Source organism: Saccopteryx leptura, chromosome 13, assembly GCF_036850995.1.
Source record: "Saccopteryx leptura isolate mSacLep1 chromosome 13, mSacLep1_pri_phased_curated, whole genome shotgun sequence".
In the NCBI taxonomy this organism is placed as follows: Eukaryota; Metazoa; Chordata; class Mammalia; order Chiroptera; family Emballonuridae; genus Saccopteryx; species Saccopteryx leptura.
The window spans coordinates 51,044,907-51,057,087 of NC_089515.1; positions in this window are offsets into that span (position 1 = coordinate 51,044,907).

The window sequence follows — 12,181 nt, forward strand, 5'->3', positions numbered from 1 at the left end:
GTCTCAGATTATATAAATATATATATATGAAGTATATAATATAGACAAAATAAGAATTATATAATCACAGTAATGCACACTGAGAGCTGGGCTCAAGTATAGCTCTGTCCTTGTTTATAAAACTCTAATAAGTTGCCAAGTTCCCAGACCAAGAATTCAAATCAAGGGAGTTTTGTTTCTTAAATCTTCAATTGACTTCTTTTTCTTGAGCCTAAGTACAGAAGGCAGCTGCTCCTGTAGACATTTGTCTTTCATGGTGTAAAATAAAATTTTAATTTATTCTTGGCTGTCTTTCCTTCCAAAATTAGGCCTTGCTGGGAGACAGACTCCGCCCTATCCCTATAGAAGCTAAAGAGACTCACTACTCCTCCAATCCAAGACTTCCTTCGCTGACCCCTGATCTAAGATACTGAGTTCTAAATCACTCCACATAAAGGGGATTACTTGTCCCCTTTGTAAAATCACTTTTCAACCTTTGACAAGGGTTAAAGATTTTTCTGATTCATATTACTAAACAGTAAGTAGTACATTTGTCATGTCCATTTGTAAAGCAACTTTATTTATTTTCAGTTGAACTTACTGGGGTGACACAGGTTAACATAATTATCCAGGTTTCAGGCACCCCGTCCTACAACACATCTCTGTGCCCTGTATTGTGTGTTCAATCCCCCTCCCCAAGTCAAGTCTTCACCTGTCACCGTTGATGCTGTAGCCACTTTATTTAAATATCAGAGGATCTCTCCGTTCTGTCCTCGAACAGGGCTAGATGCTTGCTCTCACTTGTTCCCATAAGAAGTCGTCTTTGTTACTTTGGACTGGGCCAAGCCTAAGGGTGAAGGTGGCTTCGCGGAGGCCGCGGTGGAGGCTGAGGTGGCTTTGGAGGGCGAGGGGGGTTTGGTGGCCAAGGTCGGGGCGGTTTTGGAGGTCAGGGAGGCTTCTGAGAAGGCAGAGGCGGCGGCGGAGACCATGAGCCACAAGGAAAGAAGACGATGTTTGAGTAGTTTTCTTCTGTCCCTGTCTTTCCCTCTTCCGTTTGAAAGAAAGGACTCTGGGGTTTTTACTCTGTTACCTGGTCAATGACAGAGCCTTCTAAGGACATTCCAAGACAGCATACAGTCCTGTGGTCTACTTGGAAACACGCATAGATAACATTTCAAAGGGAGACACCCTGTTGGTTTTGACTGGATATTCATATAAACTTTTTAAAGAGAAGAGTGATAGAGCTAACCCTTATCTGTAACTTTTGAATTTATATTGTTTCTTCCCATGTACAAAACCATTTTTTTTTCCTACAAATAGTTTTTTTTGTGTGTGTGTGTTAGGAGTCTAAAGGAGAGCAGAATGTTTTATCATGATTTTGCTTAAGCAACTTTGGGACAAATTAAAAGTCCTAAACTCTGGGGAAAAAAAAAGAAGTTGTCTTTGGTGGCTTCCTGAAACAAAGGAAGTCAACATTGAGAACACAGAGGATATCACTTCCCCAGAACTTAAATCAGCAGCTCCAAGAAGATGACACCTCCCAGTTAGACTAAGCTGACTAGAGAGACGTGTTCAGTAATATCTGTCGTTGGAACCCACTGCCTCTTGCTGTCTAGTTTGCCATGATCCGCTCCACTCACATTATAAATACCAACACCCTTTCCCTAATGTCCCCTGCAGCTGCCTGTCCCACCCAGCACGACAGGCTTTGCACCTTCCTGGCACCCGATTCGTCACTTGTTTCAGCGAGAGTCCCGGGCGCAGTGACTGCGCCTTGTTCAGCGGGCGTCCGTGGCTGTGAGAGTGCGGTCCACGGAATCTAGCGCATGCTCAGGACGCGTTGTCCAAACACACACCTGCCGTTGACCTTCTATACCAGAAGCTTCTACAAAGTTAAAAACATCATCACTGGGGCTTCAGATTCACCGTGAAGCGATGAGCCTATCAATCCATCAAAAATATTCATTCAATCCAAACAAGTAGGTAGGAACGTTGGAAGAAGAAGGATTGAGAGGCTGGGGACATTAAAGGAGTGAATGTACCATATTAGCAAGTTCTGAAGCCTGCAGAATGTCTTCCGACACCGAGCGGAACTTTCAAGGTTTTGCCAAAAGGGGAAAATAAAAGGATATTGTCATCCCTGATATTTAGTACTACTTAATCTGGGACTCTTTTCTCCAAGGCAGGGGTGTTAAGTTTCATCCAAGTCTCAGGAAGAGAGAAGAACATTTGATATCTGTGAGCTCAGAACTTTAATATGAATCCTGCCCTGGCCGGATAGCTTGACTGGTTGAAGAGTTTTCCCAGAGCACTAAGGTTGCTGGTTCGATTCTCTGGTCAGGGCACATACAGGAGTAGCTCCATGTTCCTGTCTCTCTCCCTCCCTGTGTCTCTCTTGAAACAAAACAAAAAACAAACACCAACACACACAAAAAAATACACATAATTTAAATATGAACCTCATGAGTTGTATTGTTTCCCCAAATCCACTGTATTTCACTTCCTTGTCCTTCCTCCCCTGCCCCCCATCCTTGCTTCATTACAGTTAATTCTCTTCATGGGGATGGTGGCAGAGGAGGGGGAGATTTGTGCTACATCTTCAGACCACGTGTAGACTGTGTCTTCCTTCCCAGAAACCAACAGCAGGTTAAAGTCTTCATTTAAGGCAGCGGTTCTCAACCTGTGGATCGCGACCCCGGCGCGGCGGGGTCACCTAAAGCCATCGGAAAATACATAATGCATATCAGGTATTTACATTCCGAATCATAACTGTAGCAAAATCACAGTTATGAAGTAGCCACCAAAATTATTTTTTGGTTTGGGGTCACCGCAACATGAGGAACTGTATCGCAGGGTCACGGCATTAGAAAGGTTGAGAACCACTGACTTAAGGGGTGACAATGAGATCGACAGTTAGCAAAATCATTATACACAGAGAGCAACAGACTCTCAACCAAAGTACCAAGGGACTGCTACCTGGACGTAGTATTTACTTATTTTCTGACATCGCTAAGAACAGGTTTTAAGACAATTACGACATCCTGGGCTTGAAATGGGGAGGGTGTGGACAATGCTTTTTTTCATTTAAAATTTTACTTCCTTACGACAATAAAAATGTAACAAACTTCCGCAGACTTATTTTAATAAGAAAGAAATAGATAAGTTACGATTTTAATTACATTTCACTTTCATGGTATACTTGATTGAATGAATTTAACACTATGCCTACTACCAACATTTTATAGAAAATGGCTTTTAAGTAGAACTCTGCATTCAATTTGACTTTCTCTACTGGCCTTATATCTTTTTTTTTTTTTGCATTGCACATGGTTTGGCAACAGGAAAATCGGAGTATCTCCTAAGAAAGAAAGAAGGAAAGGAGAGAAGGAGGGAGGGAGGGGAAAAGGAAGGGAGGAAGGAGGAGGAACAAATCAGGTAAAAAGAACTTGCTTATTCAGAGGTGGATTTCTATTGTCCGTCATTATTTTTATCTAATATGAACCAGTCTCCAGTACTCGCCTCTAATCCCCACGCTTGTTAAGGAGTTTAAGAGAAGAGTCAGTTGATTTCAAGGCCTTTTGGAGTTCAAGGGCAAAGTGATTATTTTCTTAAAGGGAAGAAAGATCATGGACTCATCACCGTTTCCAAAGTTCAGCTCTTTTTTGCTTCGCTAATTAGAAGTCAGACCGAATGCAGATCTGGAGGCTTTTATACCCGCAATCAGCCCTTTGCCCTGGAACCAATTACAGAAAAGTGTCTCTTACACGTTACTTTCTGTGACTATCCAGTGTTCGTGCAAGCTGTCCTGTCTCACCGTGAGTCATGCTAAGACCACATAATCACACGGTTGAAGGGCTAATGATATGTTTGCTCTTGGCTGTTTAACTACAAACACAACCACACTCACAAAACCCGTGGCTCGTCTGTCACTTAAACATGAACGCGTGGGAACATACATATGTGTAGTCATGTTTAAAAAAAAATGACACTATTGAATCAATAAACAATATCATGCCCTTTCATCTGAAAACTAGGTTCCTGTGTCTAATTTTATCCAAGCGATATTTTTTTTTTTCCCTTATAAAATGAAATCAACAGTTGAGTGTGTAGGTAGAGAGTTTGATTATCAGCGGGAATGGGCCATCTTTTTCAGTGTGTTTCAGAGAACTGTTGGTCCCCTGTGTAGGTAGTTCTGTTGTTTAAAATGGCATCACCATTCCGGCTGTATTAATCTGGGGAAAGAGAGAGAGGAGAGAGAAAGGAGGGGAAGTTAAGAAAAAGAGAAAGGCAGGCCATGGTCCAAATGGCTTCACTGTTGAATTTCAACACAGGAAGAGAGAGAGATCAATTCTTCATTACATCACCTTAGTTGTTCATTGATTGCTTTCTCATATAGGCCTTGACCGGGGGGCTCCAGTTGAGCCAGTGACCCCTTGCTCAAGCCAGCAACCTTGGGCTTCAAGCCAGCTACTTTGGGGCTCAAGCCAGTGACCATAGGGTCACGTCTATGACCCCATGCTTCCACTGGTGACCAGTTGCTCAAGCCAGATGAGTCTACACTCAAGCAGGCAGCCTCGAGGTTTCAAACCTGGGACTTCAGCATCCCAGGCTGATGCTTTATCCACTGCACCGCCACCTAGTCGGGCATCAGAAAAGTTTATACCGTCTCTTGTCACTGTGTTTCACATAGGAGTAAAAGAGAAACTTTTTCCAGCTCTTTTCTTGAAGACATTATAGCTCACCATCAAAATCTGACTACCAGAAAGTGAAACTACAGTATCTAAATGCTAAAGTTTTAGAAAGCCGAATGCGGCAAAATATAAATGTGAGAATCCTTGGTAACTCTTTTGGGTTAATTCAGGTGTCCAAAGTACGATTGATATTTAGAGCAATCATTGTATCCAACACATGAACCAAGGAAAAACTGTATATAAATATCTCAAATGACACAAACAAAGTATCAGGAATCCAAATGCATCAATAGTAGGTAGTTTGGGGTATATTAACATAATATAATACTGTTCAGCAATATCAATGGACCAACTATAGCGAGATATACACAGAAATCAATCACACAAAGACAATGCTGAACCAAAGAGACCAGACACAAAAGAATTAAAGTCATCTGATTTCATTCAGAGAAAGTGAGAAGATACATTAAACTGGAGTGTTTAGGATGCGTGCTTAGGTGGTCTAGGGAAACAAGGAGGTGATTAGATAGGCGTCAGGACTGAGTCACCTTTGGAAGGAGCCATCAGCGGGAGCAATTGAGAGGGGGGCCCCTTCGAGGATGCCAGTCATGTTCCGTTTCTTGCCGTGAATGAGATTATTACAGGGACGTTCACTTTGTAACTAATCATTGATCTGCATATATATTTTCAGTACACCTTTCTGCACAAGTTTGGGCTCTATTTCAGAGAAAGCCTTGACCAATTCTATCCTGCTTACCAGGGAGCGATGTCAGTGATAGTACCCAAAGGTCCAGGTCACCAAGGTGCTAAACCGGTATTAAAAAAATCAGTATTCTCGTTACTCAGGTGAACAGACTCAAAACAACCCTTCTTGGCCTTTTTTAAAAAAAAAATTCGTTTTTTAAAGAGAGAGAGAGAGATAGAGAGAGAGGAGAGACAGAGAGAGAGAGAAGGGGGGAGGAGCTGGAAGCATCAACTCCCATATGTGCCTTGACCAGGCAAACCCAGGGTTTCGAACAGGCGACCTCAGCATTTCCAGGTCGACTCTTTATCCACTGCGCCACCACAGGTCAGGCCTTGGCCTTCTTTCTTAGTTGATTTATGCCTCAAGCAAGGCCTAATCACCTTAGGGAAACGCCAACACAACAGCCTGTGCCCCGTACGCAGCAGAGTTCTCATTCACCATTACGCTGACATTCTGAGCTCTGCACTGTTTCAAGAACGATGACCTTAAACACTGGGAATAAAACCCAAAGACTGTCCACACTGTTATTTTAAGACTCATGCTTAAAACATGAAGCGTAGGCATAAAATCTACAGCAGAAAATCTTTAGTTACACAACCATCACAAATAAATGAGTATATTGATTTCATTTTTACATTTTTTTTTTTTTTTTTTTTTTTTTTTTTTTTTGCATTTTTCTGAAGCTGGAAACAGGGAGAGACAGTCAGACAGACTCCCGCATGCGCCCGACCGGGATCCACCCGGCACGCCCACCAGGGGGCGATGCTCTGCCCATCCTGGGCGTCGCCATGTTGCGACCAGAGCCACTCTAGCGCCTGGGGCAGAGGCCAAGGAGCCATCCCCAGCGCCCGGGCCATCTTTGCTCCAATGGAGCCTTGGCTGCTGGAGGGGAAGAGAGAGACAGAGAGGAAAGCGCGGCGGAGGGGTGGAGAAGCAAATGGGCGCTTCTCCTGTGTGCCCTGGCCGGGAATCGAACCCGGGTCCTCCGCACGCTAGGCCGACGCTCTACCGCTGAGCCAACCGGCCAGGGCTTGATTTCATTTTTAAAAGCAACATCGGAATTGCACAGAAGGCTTCCTTGATTCTGATGTGTGAATGCTTTACTGAGCACTCCATTCAGGAATGGGACTGTCCCTTTATATTATTTAATTTTTAAAAAAATTTTAGTGAGAGAAGGGGAGGCAGAGAGATAGACTCCTGCATGTGGCCTGATGGGATCCACCCAACATGCCCACTAGGGGGCGATGCTTTGCCCATCTGGGACATTGCTCCATTGCTCAGCAACCAAGCTCTTTTTAGCGCCTGAAGCAGAGGCCATGGAGCCAATCTCATTGCCCCAGGACAACTCACTCTAATTGAGCCATGGCTGCAGGAGGGGAAGGAAGAGAGAGAGAAAGAGAAATGAGAGGGGGACCAGTGGAGAAGCAGAGAGTCACTTCTCCTGTGTGCCTTGACTGGAAATCGAACCCGGGACATCCACATACCGTGCCCACACTCTACCACTGAGCCAACTGGCCAGGGCCAAGACTGCCCCTTTAGATCTAGCCAAACTAAACTGCTGCCCGGTGTTATTTTTCTTTTTATTATCTCCACAAAGCACCCAGCAAGAGGTACGTGTTAATTTTGTGTACACTTAGCTTTTGTATGCACGTGTGTACAGTTAGTTTTGAACAAACTAAACCTGAGGCAAAACGCAGGTAAGAAAGAATAGTTAGACAATGATGAGAGAAATCAAGGACGCCACAGCTGGAAAAGTTAGAGTAGAAAGAAGAAAATTCTGGAAGGTCAAAGAATGGTGGACCTAGAAAGACACTGAACCAGACTCCGCTGGTTGATGAAACCAATAGAATTTCACCAGAAAACAACATTTCAGGAACATTTACGCCACTGATTTTTAACTGCTGCCCCACGGACCTGTCTGCCAAAAATTCCATGCCCGTCTATGAAAGAGTTAACCACCCTGATGTTGTACAGAGATTCTAGATGACCCAATGATCTTAGTCGAATTGGCTTATGTGAAAGGTGATTTCTGTCTTTGCGGTCCGCAAAACCATTCTCCTATTTTCACCAGTCTCTGAGTGTAAGAAGGTTGGAAACCACTGACTTAAGCCATGCATTACTGTGTAAAGTTAATTTCAAAAAGGTAGAGGTGTGGGTGGTTTAAAAGTAGCAAAGGAAAGCCCAACAGACAGGAAAAGAGGGTGAAAAAAGGAAACTGAGGGAAATTAGCAAGGGACACCCTTTTAGTGAGTTTCACTACAGGGAGGGCTGTCCACTGAGGAATAGAAATTGAAAGAGAAAATTATTTGGCCTAAGGCTAACTGTAACTCATTACACACACACACACACACACACACACACACACACACACTCTCTCTCTCTCTCTCTCTCTCTCTCTCACATACACACACTCTCTCTCTCTTTCTCTCATTCACACACACACACACACACATTCTCTCTCACATACACATACTCTCTCTCTTCACACACACACACACACACTATCTCTCTCACATACACACACACACACTCTCACACACACTCTTACACACACATACTCTCTCTCTTCACACACACTCTTACACACACATACTCTCTCTCTTCACACACACACACACACACACACACACACAATGATTTCAACGTTTGGTATTTTTTTAAAGTCGTCTTCATTTCAAAACGTCTCAGGAAGAGGGTGGGCTTATGTGGCACATATATGATATACTCTGATCAATCAATACGACCCTCGTTTTGTTTTGTTTTTTTCCTCTGGTACCAGTTCTTTTAGGATCATAAAAACACAAATTGAGGCAACTTTTACCAGCCATATAGAATTCCCCCAGTCCCAATCAATGGAAAAGACGGTTTAAAATGTACTGTAATAATATTAAAAATCGAGTAGAGGCAGGAGCCGGGTGGCCGCTGGTCAAGCCATGTAAATGGCTGTCCCTCCAGGGTCGGCCCCTTCAGGGGAGAGATTAGGGGAGCTCTGGTCAAGGGGCAGCAGAGGCCACTCCAGGCCACGTCAGGTTAAGTTGTGGTCACTTTATCTCTTGTTGTTGACGCAAAGTCCCGAGGCCACGGCCCAGGGTTTTCCTGCCCAAAGTGTTTACAAGCAGGTCAAGGACTTGGAGACAGATAACCATTAGCAAAACAACTTTTCTATTGACAACAGGGTAAAGAAAGGTGTGTTTGCAGATGAATTATCACTTGCTTCTTAAAGGAAAAAAAAAAAAAAAAAAAACAACAACAAAAAAACAAGCTTCATCTCATCACGAAGTCCAGCTTTCTTACCCCACAAATTTTCTGACTTCAAGGAGAACTTCTTCTTGCTTTTTCTCACAATGACCGTCTATCTCTCCCAACTGCAGATAAATCAGCACTAGAACGTTTTAGAGCCCAGTAATAATTACAAATATCCATTCGGGTCTTACCAAGATAAAGAAATGTGTTTATGCCAGAGTCAGTGGGGAGGGGGGTGAAAACGGGATAAATGCTGATAGAGCAAGAAAGGGTTGAAATCACGAGAGCAGGTTTGGGGAATGCCTTTTTCTAGCTGGGGAAAGGGAAGTCTCAGACAAGCGCTGGAATTTTCTGGTTGGAACCTGTGTCGCGACCTTTGGGCTGGAGATATGTTTGGTGAAATCCTAAATGTATAAGGACCGAAAGACAGAAGAGGGACCTAATTTTGAGAATGTCGAGGGAAGGAGACGGGAGGTAGGTTTGGAGGGGTTGAAAATGAAAACCAATCAACAAACAAACGAATTAAAAAGACTTCCCTGAAGGTGATCAGAAACACCACCGTGAATGAAAAGCTCTGCTAATGAACACGTTGAAAGCTTTGAAAACCTATTTCAGCTTGGAGCGTGATGTCACTTGTGTAAAGAAGCTGAAGGGATAAAAAAAAAAAAAAAAAAGGTTTCTTATATTCTTATGTGATGGCTACTCTTATGCTAAAGACGGGCACTCACGTTTTCACTAAAGGGGGGAAATCTGAACTTGGGCATCTGCACATGCGTAAATATGAGCTGTCTCATTAGAAAGATACTTCTCAATTAGTTTTCTTTTCATCCCCATTTCTTTGGCCTCTCCGGCGCCTCACACACACCCACACAGACACAGAATCCTACGCTTGCTAAGGGTCAGAAAGGTTTCTGCCCGTTTCTTCCCATAGAAGCCCCGACAATGTGACATGTGCAGTCTGGACAATGGCATGCCACTCAAAATCCCTCCCACCCTTCGGATTGTCCCTCCCTTTAAAGGAGACAGGCCACGTTGAATGAAACACTTTTTTTTTCCCCCTGGGGACGTCTGACTCGCTTTTATTAACCCAGATACAAAGTGCCACTCAGAGACCTCGAACAGGAGAATTCTTTATTCTCTTAACTAGCAATTCATTTGACCCTCAAGAATGGTATTAAAGCTCTCTCGTTTTCTATATTTCTTATTTATTTTATCTCCCCGCTGCTCCGTGAGGCGCGCTTATAAAAACATTGCCATGTCCTATAAAAGTCTTCATATCAAAAGGGCGTTGGAAATGGTCTCATCTTAGCCTGCTTCTGCCACTCAAATTGGAAAGCTTGACTGTTCATTCCTTTCCAAGCTGTTAAAGATTAGCTTGATGTAGATAAGGCTATTCCCCAAACTCATTATCTGCCTTCCAAATGCACCTTAAGGACTCCTTAATAAAGTCAAGGTTACGTGAAGAGTATTTCACTGAAAATCAGTGAATGACTTGTTAATAAATGTGCATTACAGACAAGTTATTTTTCTTTCTGTCTCTCCTCTTTCCAATGAATGATACTTCTAAAAAAATATTTTAAATGATAAGGCTATTTCTTAATTTTACATAACGAACAAATCTGCGAAACTGGTCTTGAGTGACTAGAAAATATTTCCACCAGTTTATATAAATGTGGGCCCTGTCGTCTGCTGCGTATGTTATATGCATATCTTTGACTTCCCTATCGCCCTGGAATTAAAATTCCTTCTCCACACCCTACCTATTAAAAACATGCACACCCACACGCATGTATGCACACGCACATCCACATATGTCCATTTGCTAAATAAGACGATGGGGCGTTCCCATGTGACCACTTTAGTGTTTAATCCTAGTAAAGCAAAATTCCAGTCCCTAGAATTATGTAACAGGTGTTTATCCAGCTCACAGAGATCTAAAAGTACAACTGAGTTGCAGTCTTAGTAACTGTTCTCACCCCCACCTCTAAGGAACTGGCATGCCAACCTGATTATTATTTCTCAGTGTTCAGCCTTCTACTCAATCTGTGTCTTTCCTGATACCCAAAGCAAGTGTCTCATGTTGTATTGTAAGAAATGCCTTTTCTCTTTTGTTTTATTATTTTTTTTTAACTTTTCTATTGATTTGTGAGAGAGAGAAAAAGAGAGGAAGGAAGGGAGAAAGAGGGAGAGAGAGAGAGAGAGAGAAACATTAACACGTTGTTCCACTCAGTTGTTCCATTTAATTGTGCACTCATTGGTTCCTTCTTTTTTTTTTTTTTTTTAATTTAATTTTTTGTATTTCTCCGAAGCCGGAAATGGGGATAGACAGTCAGACAGACTCCCGCATGCGCCCGACCGGGATCCACCCAGCACGCCCACCAGGGGGCGACGTTCTGCCCCTCCAGGGCGTCGCCTTGTCTCGACCAGAGCCACTCTAGCGCCTCAGGCAGAGGCCAAGGAGCCATCCCCAGCGCCCGGGCATCCCTGCTCCAATGGAGCCTCGCTGCGGGAGGGGAAGAGAGAGACAGAGAGGAAGGAGAGGGGGAGGGGTGGAGAAGCAGATGGGCGCCTCTCCTCTGTGCCCTGGCCAGGAATCGAACCTGGGACCTCTGCACGCCAGGCCGATGCTCCACCACTGAGCCAACCGGCCAGGGCCCATTGGTTCCTTCTTGAACATTCCCTGACCAGGAGTCGAACCCGCGACTGAGTCAATGCTTTATCCACTGAGCCACCCGGCCATGGCTGCACCTCTTGTCTTTTGGATCCAGGATTTCTAACTCCTTAGCTGTCTCCTCCTTATCTTCACCAAAACCAAGATCCCAGGGTTCTTTGGAATTTTTATAAAAACTAAAAATCATTCATTGATTATAAGCCATCAGTGAGGGTCTCTCCTAAGTAAGATTTTTCTCATAGTGGGGATTTTCACGAATTTGCTTTTCCCACAGAGCTGCGAGCCAATCCAGGCACGCCTGCCAACTAGCAGAGACATGTTTTCTTCAGTTGGTCCGTTCTAACAAACCTGGGATATACTCAGATCCTCTCGTCGAATCGTTTTTACTGGGGAATCCTCGAAGCACTGGCTTTTCAGGAATGACGGTCTTACTTTCTTGATGGAAGTCAGATTAAACCGCAGTCTATGTGACTCATCTATATTTATCAGTAATACTGACTCAAGCCCAAGTATCATCATAGTAATAGTGGATGGGACATATCAGCATAGTAACAGCATCATAGTGACAGTGGTGTGGGAACCCAGTGAGGTGATGGAACATTTCGAGGCTGCACCCCCTTGGCTCCTGGGAATGAGATGAGATGCATGATAACGTTACTAAAACTGCACCTACATGTGCTTGGATATGGATCAGTGGGTCCTTGTTCCCTGGGCCACACCTTCCTAAGGGAGAGACTCACCTACTGCTTGTGTCTTCCCGGTCTGGCTGTGCTCCGCCCACAAATTTGGGAAAATTAGGAGACTCAGCAGGTTTCCTGATGGGAGAGGACACATCTGACTTCATGTTTTAAG